The sequence below is a fragment of the Crinia signifera genome, chromosome 12, assembly GCF_055691185.1.
Source record: "Crinia signifera chromosome 12, ASM5569118v1, whole genome shotgun sequence".
Classification (NCBI taxonomy): domain Eukaryota; kingdom Metazoa; phylum Chordata; class Amphibia; order Anura; family Myobatrachidae; genus Crinia; species Crinia signifera.
The window spans coordinates 31,718,855-31,730,979 of NC_139228.1; the positions used below are offsets into that span (position 1 = coordinate 31,718,855).

Genomic DNA, 12,125 nt, shown 5'->3' on the forward strand with positions numbered 1-12,125 from the left:
GGACATGGCAAGCCGTATTTACAGATCGAGAGAGGCTAGAACGGCAAGAATTCAAACAGCTGTTAATTCTGTTCACATTAAAAATCTTACAGTACGTTGTTAACTTCTTTACCTGTATATATTCGGCTTTAACTAGTAGTGCATATGGAAAACATACATATGCACATAATTTGTAAAACGGGGTGGCCAATATCAGTGCCCTAACACTCTGGGGTGTAGTCAATGCTTTCTGCGAGCTGTGACAGCGAGCAGTGCTACCGGCTCGCTGTCACAGCGAGCAGGGTCAGTTTTCAAATGACCCCCCCCCTGCACACGCTCTATACCCTTGCTTGGTTTTTGGAGCGAGGTGGAATCAGCGTATGCGGCCGCTAAAACAGCGAGGCCCACAGCTAAATGCAGTGGGCTCCCTGCATTAGCCATGAGCCTCGCTGTTTGGGGGAATCCTTGCAGTCCTCTGCCAGCAAGGATGTCCACGGTATGTTGAATAGGGTGAATGGCCGGCGCTGGGGTTAAGCGGCGAGGATCGCTTGTTTTCGATGATTAACCCCTGCCAGTTAACCCCCTCACTGGCCGCATTGAACACAACCCTAGCCATTACTGGGTTTATTTTCTGGACAGATCTGGATACACTGCAGCCTTTAAGGAGGGACCCGAGTTATTCTACCTGTGTTGTGTGGAAAGGATACTCATTGGCAGGGGGCTTGGACTGTTAAATAAACACTGTCTAGGTCGACCGTCAAAAGGGGTAACCACTATTGGGCAACCGGCAGAAGGCCAACATATGAAAAAGGTCGACATGAGTTTTTAACTTTTTTGGATGCCTATGTTGACATAGACATCTTTTATTAGTGAGCCGCGTCCCATCGCATGGTGAGCGCGGGCACGCGATTATATTCTTCCTCTGTGCACTGGGAGGGTAAAGTATGAAGAGGTAAGTTTTTAACCCAAAAATATCAGGAAAAACTCATGTCAAGCTTTTTCCATGTCGACCTTATGCAGGTTGACAGTTTTTTCATGTGTTTATTTATTTATAGTTTCTTATATAGCGCAGCAGATTCCATTGCGCTTTACAATTGTAAACCGAGATAAAACTGGGTAACAGACAGACTTGGTGGTTAGAGGGCCCTGCTGCAAGCTTACAATCTATAGGGACATAGGAGGGAAACACAAGGACAGGCACCAGTAATTAGCATAGCAGTCCCACCAAGTTACAAGTCCAGAAGGGAAGCTAAATAATACATACTGTAAGTGCCTCAGATGGTAATGCGTATGGAACTTAAATATGATAGCCTTGCCTGAAGAGGTGAGTTTTCAGGGAACACTTGAAAATTTGGAGGCTAGTGGAGAGTCTTATTGTGGGAGCAGCCGATGAAAGTCCTGTAATAGTGAATGGGAGCTGGTGATCCATGCAGAAGAGACGCAGATCTTGTGCAGAGCGGATGGGAGATATTTTGAGATCAGTAAAGAGATATGCTGGTGCAGAATGGTTAATGCTTTATATATACTATCAGAAGGGTTTTATATTGAATACGGTATAAGGCAGGTAACAAATGGAGGGACTGGCAGAGCGGATCAGCAGACGATGAGCATCTTGCTAGGAAGATCAGCCTAGCAGCAGCATTTTAAATGGATTGCAGTGGCGAGAGTCTGTTCTTGGGAAGACCAGTTAGGAGACTATTGCAATAATCAAAGCGGGATAGAATGAGGGCATGGATAAGAGATTTAGTAGTGTCTTGTGTGAGATAGGGTCGTATTTTGGATATGTTTTTTAGATGCATGTAACATGATTTGGTGACAGATTGAATGTGGGGACCAAAGGACAGTTCAGAGTCGAGGATGACCCTTAGGCAACAAGCTTGTGGGGTAGGGTAGATTGTCGAGTTGTCAACAGTGATGAAGATATCAGGATGGTAACTGTTCTTAGTTGGCAGGAATATAAGTAATTCTGTTTTGAAAATATAGAGTTTGAGGTGGCGAGAAGACATCCAAGATGAGATGGCAGAGAGGCTTTCAGAGACTCGGCCCAAAACCACTGGGGTTGATAGATAGATTTGAGTATCATCCATATATAAATTATACGGAAATCCAAAAGAGCTGATGAGTTTGCCAAGAGAGGAGGTATAGATTGAGAAAAGCAGAGGCCCTAAGACTGAGCCTTGCAGAACTCCGACTGACAGAGGCAGTGAAGAGGAAGTAGAGACAGAGAAGCAAACACTGAAAGAGTAATGAGATAGGTAAGATGTGAACCAGGAAAGGGCTGTATTAAGACCTAGGGAGTGCAGTATTTTGTATGTGAAGAGTATGATCAACAATGTCAAACGCAGCAGAGAGATCTAGAAGAATAAGTAGTGAGTACTGGCCTTTAGACTTGGCAGTTACCAGATCATTCACCACTTTAGTCAGTGCTGTCTCAGTGGAGTGTTGTGAATAAAAGCCTGACGAAGCGGGTCTAATAGGGTATGAGAGTTAAGAAAGTGTGTGTGAATCAAGAGTAGACAAGTCTCTCCAGTAGCTTGGAGAGGCATGGGAGCTGAGAGATAGGACGATAGAGAGAGAGTTAGGGTCAGAATTGTGTTTTTTTCAGAATGGGAGTAATCACTGCATGTTTGAGCAAAGAAGGAAAACTACCAGTAGCAAGAGAGAGTTTGCAGATTTTGCCCTTTACCACATAACTGACCCTAAGAATCGCATATAAACCCAATCTATTTAAGGTTATATTTATTTTGCTTTTTTTTGGTGGGGGCTAGGGGTGCTGTGAAAAAATTCTTATACTCTAGGGTGCCGTGATTCAAAAAAGATTGGGAACCCCTGGATTAATATATGGGTTTAGATCTACTAATTTGTAATGTAGCGTACACGCCAGAACGATCATGATCGTGAGACGATCGTATGATGGTCACACAATCTGCTCAGGATCTGTGCCCAGCAGAAGGGATCGTTGACCAATCCTGACTGCAGCAGGTAGGATCTCCAAAATGACCAGCAGGGACGCGCATCGCATTGGAATCAATTCTAAATCCTGCCCAATCATGCATAATTAACATACAATCTGTGAAGATTGTATCAAAATTGGGGGAATTGAGGCCACATTGTTTCGGTGTGTACCCAGCATATGTCTGACAGAGCTTTGCCGGATCTACGCTCTTGATAAGTTTACTTGTTATTGACAAATGCGTTGGTCTATACAGTATTGAGATGTCTCTGTTCAGTACGGTTGGAGTAAAGTTGGGCTGGAACTTGGATCACGGGTACTTATGTATTATCTGGGCTCCCATGTTAAATGCACCCCATTTTTTCATACCCCTACTATCCAACTACGCATGGAGTTGATTTTATATAGTGTGGCGAGCGCAGCGAGCCACCGTGCCCGAAGCGTGGCGAGGGGACGCGGTCTCATAAGAAAAACGGGAGCCCAGATATTACATAAGTACCGGATCACACCATAGTTGTTCTGAATACTTATAGATTTAATCTGGTTTTTATACAATTCTAGTAAAAACTGTGCTAAGTTTGTTTTAACTATTGATCCCCTGATTGATTTTCTAACTGAGTTGTTTCATGTGAGCCCTTGAAGAATGCTAGAAACTTGAATGGTTCATCTACATAGAAACAAATATACCAAAATAGTCATCTTGACATAATAATCTTACTGTAAATGTCAGGCCGGTAAGTGTACAATCCACTGCCGGGTGATTAATGTACAATATAATATGTGGGGCAGGCATTGGGCTGATGTGTAAAGCACCCAGTGAATCCATGGGAACAACTTCTGAGTGCACGCAGTAATATACGTAGTCACTACCCGCCTATTGGCCTATTGCCGCTATGTTTTGCTGTACTCTGGTGTCCTGACCGGGATGCAGTTAATTTGCCGGCGGTCGGGATCCCGGCGGTCGGAATCCCGACACTGGAATCCCGACCGCCGAAATCCCGAAACTTTCTCCCTCTGTGGGTGTCCTCGACACCCATAGAGGGAGAATAAAATAGCGTGCCGAACGTAGCGAGGCACCGGGCCCGCTGCGTGGCGAGCGCAGCGAGCCCGCAAGGGGGGGGCGATCCATGTCCCCCCCTTGTCGGGATTTCGGTGGTCGAGATTCCAGTGTCGGGATTCCGACCGCCGGGATCCCGACCGCCGGCAAATCGTATCGGATCCGTCCTGACCATATCCCGTGTGTGTGTGTGTGTGTGTGTGTGTGTGTGTGAAGCATTAGGGATTAATAAGCCTGTGATATGTTTTCAATTTAGTGTGCATTACTTTTCTCTATCTGTACATTTCAACATATTTTAGAGTGCAACGCCAAGCGATAGCAACATCTTGAAGTGGTGATACACTGACATTTTGACAAGTTTTACTTTTTTTTTCTCTGCTGGTGGTTAAAATACCAATGCTGGCACCCTGAAATAGGGAACCCCAACTGGGGTCCTGTAAGACTGCAGGGATACTTAAACCCCCCCCCCCTCCCCCAACCATAATCCATTGTGCCTGTCCCTGTACCCTCCCGGTTAGCGCCTAACCCGCACACCCTGCTACTTCATCCTAAACCTTCTGTCCCACTGCCTAAACCTACCCCCCACCTGCAGCCTACCATATCCGCCCTCTCCACTCCCCGTAGCCTAACACAAAGTCCCCCCCACAGTGCTTAAACATAGATGCTGATTCTTACATAGAAACATAGAATTTGATGGCAGATAAGAACCACTTGGCTCATCTAGTCTGCTTCTTTTTTAAACATTACCTCAAACCATATTTACCTCATATTTACCGTTACCTCAAACCATATTTGATACTTATTGCTTTGTAGGGATATCAATATGCCTATCCCAAGCATGTTTACATTGCTCTACTGTATTTGCCTCTACCACCTCTGATGGGAGGCTGTTCCACTTATCTACTACCCTTTTTGTGAAGTAATTCTTCCTCTAATTTCCCCTGAATCTTCCTCCCTCGTGTTCTGCTGCTCCTCTTCCTGTGAAGAATGTCTCCCACCTGTACCTTGTTAAAACCCTTGATATATTTGAAAGTTTCTATCATGTCCCCCCTTTCCCTTCTCTGCTCTAAAGTATACATATTAAGATCTTTTAGTCTTTCCTGGTACGTTTTGTGATGTAGGCCATGCACCATTTTAGTTGCCCTTCTTTGTACAGTCTCTAATGTATTGCTATACTTCTGGAGAAATGGCATCCGGAACTGAACACAATACTCTAGATGAGGTCTTTCTCCTGCTGATACCTCTCCCTATGCAACCAGGCATCTGACTTGCCTTACAATGCATTATAATCTTTTCTCACTAGCACAACCTTGGAAATTGGCGGGTACACCTGGGTCATTACCAGAGTTATTCTCGAGAATGATCTGGATATGCAGTGGGCCAAAAGGGTTTTTAATAGCTTCTCATTGGAGGATTGGAAGTACTGTGTGATGATGTGCTGTGCTTCAAGGTGACCACTTTAATACCCCTTTTACACCGCCGAAAAATCCGGGTCAGCGGCGGGTCAGACCCGGATCCGCGGCGGTGTAAATGGGGGGTATCCGTTTCCATTTACACGGGTCCTCTACCCAGGTCCTGACCTGGGTAGAACACGGATAGGACCCGTGTAAATGTCGGTGTAAATGGTCCCGCTGCGGGTGCAGGCACCCGCAGCGGGTCCACAGCGTGCAGCGCTGGGGAAGATGTTCCCAGCTGCTGCGGGAGGAGGGGGGTCCCTGCGGCTGCTGAGGAGAGGGGGGTACCTGTCAGCCTGCTGTGCTGGGGGTACGGGGGTGCTAGGGGTGCTGAAGGTACCTGTCCTGTCTGCGGTCGGATCTCAGCGGAGAAGATGATGTGCGCCGCTGCTGTATCACCCCCCCCCCCCCCCCCGCATCCGGCAGCCGGTCCCTGCGGCGTATGGAGTGTCAGTATCGGCGGTCCCTCCAGCGCATAGGAACTAGTACTAGTTCCCATGCGCCAGAGGGACCCCCGCCACTGACACTCCATACGCCGCACGCCGCAGGGACCGTCTGCCGGGGGGGGGGGGGGGGGGGTGGTACAGCAACGGCGCACATCATCTTCTCCGCTGAGATCCGACCGCAGACAGGACAGGTACCTTCAGCACCCCTTGCACCCCCCAGCACCCCGGTACCCCCAGGTACACCAAGCACAGCAGGCAGGACAGGTACCCTCCGGCACCCCCAGCACCTTAAAAAAAAAAAAAAAAAAAACACTTAACCTGGGTCAGCCCTGATATATATATATATATATATATATATATATATATATATATTATATTTCTATATATTATATATTTCTATATATATATATATATATATATATATTTCTATATATATATATATATATATATATATATATATATTTTTTTTTCTATAAATATATATATAAATATTATTTAAGGCAGGGCTGACCCAGGTTCAGTGTAAATGGTGCAGACCCAGGTCCGACCCAGGTCAAAGTGCTGTGTAAATGGGGTATAAAGCAGGGTCAGACCCTGGATACTCCAGCATTCAAAGACCAGGGTCCGACCAGGGTTTTTGGTGTAAAAGGGGTATTAGTGACTTCACACTAGTTTTGAAAGGGAGACACGGACCCGGAATTATCCTGCTACAGCTTGTGGTGTGAAATGGGTTTGTCAGCTGCTCATTAACACAACTCAGACATGGGATTTTGGTGTGAAAGTCTTTTTACTTTATTTTAACTTGACAAACCATTAAAACATCCGAAGGAGCCCATTGCAATTTATTTAGCTCTTTTTATGATTTTTTTGTTTAAGATGATAATTTGTAAATACACATTTGACTTAAAAGAAATCTGTATATTGGAGCTGATCCGGTTCCGAAGCCTGCAGCTCTCTGTAATTAGGAATTGGCACACAACGCATAATCCCTAATAAGCAGGCACTGTGACCCGCGATAACACATGTTCGGGGACTTACCTCCAATAATGTGTTTTTTGCCTGATTGTGGGTCCATTTTTGGGTGCTAATTGGATCCCGCAATGATGACCATCCATCATAGCGTAATGCAGATGTTTTTATTGGCCGATAAATCTATTTCAACACAATTGACTTCTGTTTTGCAAGATTATCGTGTACTGACTCATTTAGGTATTGTGTAATGTACTTGTTTTAACTCTAACATCGTAGACTCCTCTATGATTTGCGAGAGAATTGCATGTTATTCACATTAGTAGAAATTGTAAAACCAGCTTCCCAGAATTTTTAGTCTTAAAACTTTCCTTTCATTGAAACGCTATTTCTATTACTCAACCGTCTGTATATTTTGTGAGCTTATTACAGTATACAGGTCTCTCTCTCTGCCCTTAGGGGTCATAACTATCATAATGCAGAGTCAGTAACTGCATAACAATTTAGATGTCAAATTGGTGCTTGTATACATTGTACAGCGGTATTTAATTCCTGTATATAAAAGGAAAACTGGGCAGCATGGACGGTGTAATGGTTGGGTGTGGTATAGGGTTCCGACAGTCATTAGCCCGACGTCGGGATCCCGACTGCCCGGACTCAGAGCATGGTGAGCGCAACAAAGCCCCTTGAGGGCTCGCTGCCCTCGAAAATAACAGGTGGCTGTCGGGCACCCACCTGTCAGCGTTTTGACAGTCGGGATCTCGACGTCGGGTAAATGACTGTCGGGATCACGTCCGGCACCCGTAATGGTTAGCATTCCTGCTTCACACATTCCTCCCACATTCCAAAAATATACTGGAAGGTTTATTGGCTCCCAACAAATTAACCCTAGAATGTCTGTGTGTGCGTGTACATGTGGTAGGGAATATAGATTGTAAGCTCCACTGGGGCAGGGACTGATGTGAATGTTCAACTATAGTCTGTAAAGCGCTGCGGAATATGTGTGCGCTATATAAATAACGTAATTAATAAATAATACTAAAACGCAAATGTGATGTTTATTAAGTTGGGCTATGTTTCTCAATGCACAAAACACCAGCCGAAATGTTAGGAACTACAGTTGTAACCCACTACCATCCCTGAACCCCCTACCCCCGTCTTCTCTCTGCCTCATCTGTCTATATTAGGACAGATTTTCCAGGTAGTGGTGACATTATCCGGGTTGCTCCTGATATGGTTATCACAAACGAGTCAACTATTTTCTCCTTTTATGTACTTGTTAAGCTACTTATAACTTTTATGCTTTTTTTTTTTCTTTGTGCTATAATATCATAGTATCAAATACTTGGTGACTTTTTTTTTTTTTTTAGCTTATTCAATACTTGCCAAAATATGGATTTATAAGTGTATTTGAAAAGCTTTGACAATCCTTGAGCTTTAAAATATTCCGGCAGACTACATGGAATTTGTTACACACAACAGTTCATTCCTGAATCCTGCAGACCAATCTGTAATAAGTGGGAGATTTACTGTCTTTTGGATTTTTGTTTTTCTGGATGAATTTTCTGCATGACCGTTTCCCAAAGCAAGGAATGTAAGACATTTTTACCTAATTACTCTCGGATAAGCCACTGCACAAGACATGGGGAATTTTTTTTCTAATTTTTTTTTTATCATCCAGAAAATATTAGTAGTTCATCCCAAATATCTTAAGCTTTAAAGTTCAGATGCTTTTATTTTAGAAGAAATCATAAACGTTTTGGTTGACCAACTAAGATTCAGAAGAGCTCTGAAGTTGGACAATGTTCGTTTTTTAAAGACCTTTCCAATGAGTTTTGTCTTATTAGGATGTATTCAATGTGGCCGGCGAAGGGGGGGGCGCAGAAAACCAGCGATCCTCGCTGTTTAACCCCTGTGCCGGCCGCTCATCCTATTCAACGTTCCGTGGGAATCCTCGCTAGCACAGCGAGGATTCCCCCATACAGTGAGGCTCACGGCTAATGAGAGGGGGAATCGGCGTGTGCAGGGGGTCAGTTGAATACTGACCCTGCGAGCTGTGACAGTGAGCAGGCAGCCCTGCTCGCTGCCGCTGCTCACCCGCAGCATTGAATACCGGCCATAAGCTTACTTGCATGCATATTTATTTAAATTACATTTGGTTACTGCACTCATTTGAACCCATGCTCTTACAGTGGCTTACAGATTAATAAACTTAAGTTGGACATCTACTTCTGATGAATCAAATAAGTATTCTATGGAGCTGATTCAATTGTTCTACACCACGGCTGCCAACAGAGCAATTCAATTGTTGCTCGGTTTGGTTGAGTAGTGTGTATGGAGCTTTAGAAACAAGCTTCAAATTAATTTTTTGCTCTATGTACTAACAAATTTATGAAAACCGGAAGAACAACACGCTTCAGAAAAATGAATTGGCTCCTAACACATCTGGGGTTTGTCGTTATTTGCTGCTCTTACCATAGGGCTAGATTTATGACACTGAAGGGTTATAAAAACATAATCCATTAGAAGACAATAACACTGATTCAATTAGGAACCTTGCAGCTATGTCTCTATGTGCAGTTCTGGTAATGAAACCATTGCTTATTTTTGCTTGCACTCTAATGAGGTATGAGCGAAGATGATCACCTACAAATTCATGCTGTAGCATAACCGCCTGTTTAAAGTGGAACAGCTAATTCGGGTATCACACATCCAACCTCCTCCATTAATCTATTTAGGCTTCATTGCACAATATCTGCCTCCTGCTTCGTGAATATACTTCTCAACTGGTTCTGCCAAAAGGGGGAATCTTAAAGGTGGACATTCCTTATTGTATATTGTAGCTTTAAGGTACTCATGGTCAAATCAATTTTTTTGTTTTCTTCAGTGTATGTTTCCTGTTATGTACAGTTTATGTAACCTTTATTACAGTGTTTGTTTATTTTTCTACAATTGCGCTATTTATGGGTTAACTGTGCACCATAAATATGTTGGCGAGAGAATAATGCCGCATACAGCGTTTAGGAATGGAAAGTCATTGAAGTATACTTATGTTTTTACAAACGGAAATCTCTGTCCAAGTTAATTTACTATGGCCTAGAGCTCTGGAGAAGGTGAATTTTAAACAAAAGTACTATTATTTAGATTTTTGGCAGTGCTTCGATTAACAGTAAACTTTCCAAATCTGGTTTCAGTAAATCTGCGTAACTATATACACATGGGTTCCTTCCTTATTAATCTGTCTTCATTGGCAACTGAAACACTGTATACTCTGCTACCCATGGTAAAGTAAAGGCCCATACACACTGGGTAACTTCGAGCTGATCCTCATCAGAGCTGCTTTTAGCTTGAAAGCCACCCGGTGTGTACGGGACAGCAATGAGCGGTGAGTGCCGATACCGGCTCCCGCATCATTGGTGGCCTGGTTGCTCATCTACTGGTATTTACCAGCAGATGAACGGCTTAGTGGATGGCTTTCTATAGCATCCTGCTATGGAAAGTCGTCCACACCGGGGAAAACTGCTAAAACGGGTGAAAAACGCTCAGTGTGTGTATGCAAGGAGCGTTTTTCAGCCCAGCGATTTTCCAGTGATCATCGTTATCCATACAGGCTGGGCAAAAACACCAAGTGGGTATGGACCTTTATTAAGGTTTTTTTTTTTTTTTTAAAAAGGAGAAATTACTAGTACAGAAATAGTTACTCCAGAAAGTCCTGCCAGTACTGTAGATCTGGCAGAGGGCCGTAGTTTTGGAAGTCCGGAACTCAAGTAGAGACACCAGATGTGAGGAATAAGGAGGACACAGAACAATGGGGCAGATGTATTAAGCCTTAAAGCCTTAACAAGAGATAAATTCAAGGGTGATAAAGAGAGATAAATGTCCAGCCAATCAGCTCCTTACTGACTTTTTTCAAACACAGCATGTACCATGGCAGTTGGCAGGTGATTGGCTGGACGTTTATCTCTCTTTATAACCCTTGCATTTATCTCTTGTTAAAGCTTAATACATCTGCCCCATTCTGATTAATTCATCATGGATCACTAATCCGAGAATTCGCAGTGGTCCGCGAGCAGAAAGCTGCCACCGAGGCAGAAAGTAAAGGCAAAAAAAGGACTCGCACAAGGCGAGTTAAGCAGCGCTTATATCAATGAAATAAAACTCAATGGTTTAAAAAAAGTAACAAATTTTACTAAAAATGGTATACACAGTACAGCAATTACATGTATGAAGCAATAAAAACAATGAGATATAATAACTCAATAAAATAGAAAGGTGGGTAATAAACGTAAATTGGAATTAACGAAATAAAATTGAAAATGTCCCCGCCTCAATGGACATATCTATAATTATTATTTGTGATCACTTGTTTAGGGGGACAGGTAAGTGCACATTACCAATGAAAGACTCTAGATCCTTTGAAAGAAGTATGGAGCTGGAAAGTCCTCATGATGTGTGCGGTATGTAGATGGTTACCGCCGGAGGTGTAGAGGGTCGCACAATTAGTTTCAGTCCTCTGTTGGAGGTGTGGGAGCAGACGTTGGTAGTCTCAATCACCGGTGGTAATTCTGAGATGATGCGCCTAAATGGGGATTCCAGCAGTAGTATCGTGTATGGCTTCCGTGCCCAGGAATGGAACCTCACTGGTGTGGATGATATTACCAGGGGTTTCTAGAGCACGGTGTCCGCCAGCGAGTCGTGTCCAACCAAGGAGAAATGAATGAGTGTCCACAATGAATATGGTGTCACAGCAATGTCCAGAGGCAGGAAGGGTTCACCTTGTTTATTCCCAGAAAGTAAAGGCACCCTTTGCAAAATTGTGAATACATCACAAATAGAAATCCATTCACAAAAACAGAACCATCAAACAGAAATGATTCAATAATTGCCTGTGCATTGCGGACATACTGTAACTATTATTTTTATATTCCTATTGTGCAGTAATTATTGCTTTTGGCCGTTGACGGTAGTTTTAAGCCTATGGCTTGTAGTGCTATTTTTATTTTAAGAACATTTATCTACGGGATACAATGCTTATTTTTAAGCAGAAAGAAACCAAAATACATTAACGGAATGATACTATTATGTGGTTAAAGGCCCATACACACTTGACGATTTTCAGCTGAAAATCCCCTAGTGTGTATGGGCCAGAGATCCCCGACTAGCGATGATGCGCGCTCCCGCATCATCGTCAGCGAGGTGTGCAGTCTGCTGGTGTTACCAGCACATCTAGCGATGATGACATATTTGAGCCCTTATCGCTGAATGTG

General features: G+C 43.6%; 1 protein-coding gene across 5 annotated transcripts in view; it reads left to right on the top strand.

The window, feature by feature from the left end:
* The window catches only part of SIPA1L1 (signal induced proliferation associated 1 like 1), a 205,250-nt gene that overhangs the window by 89,060 nt on the left and 104,065 nt on the right, over positions 1–12,125 (top strand). The window lies entirely within an intron of this gene.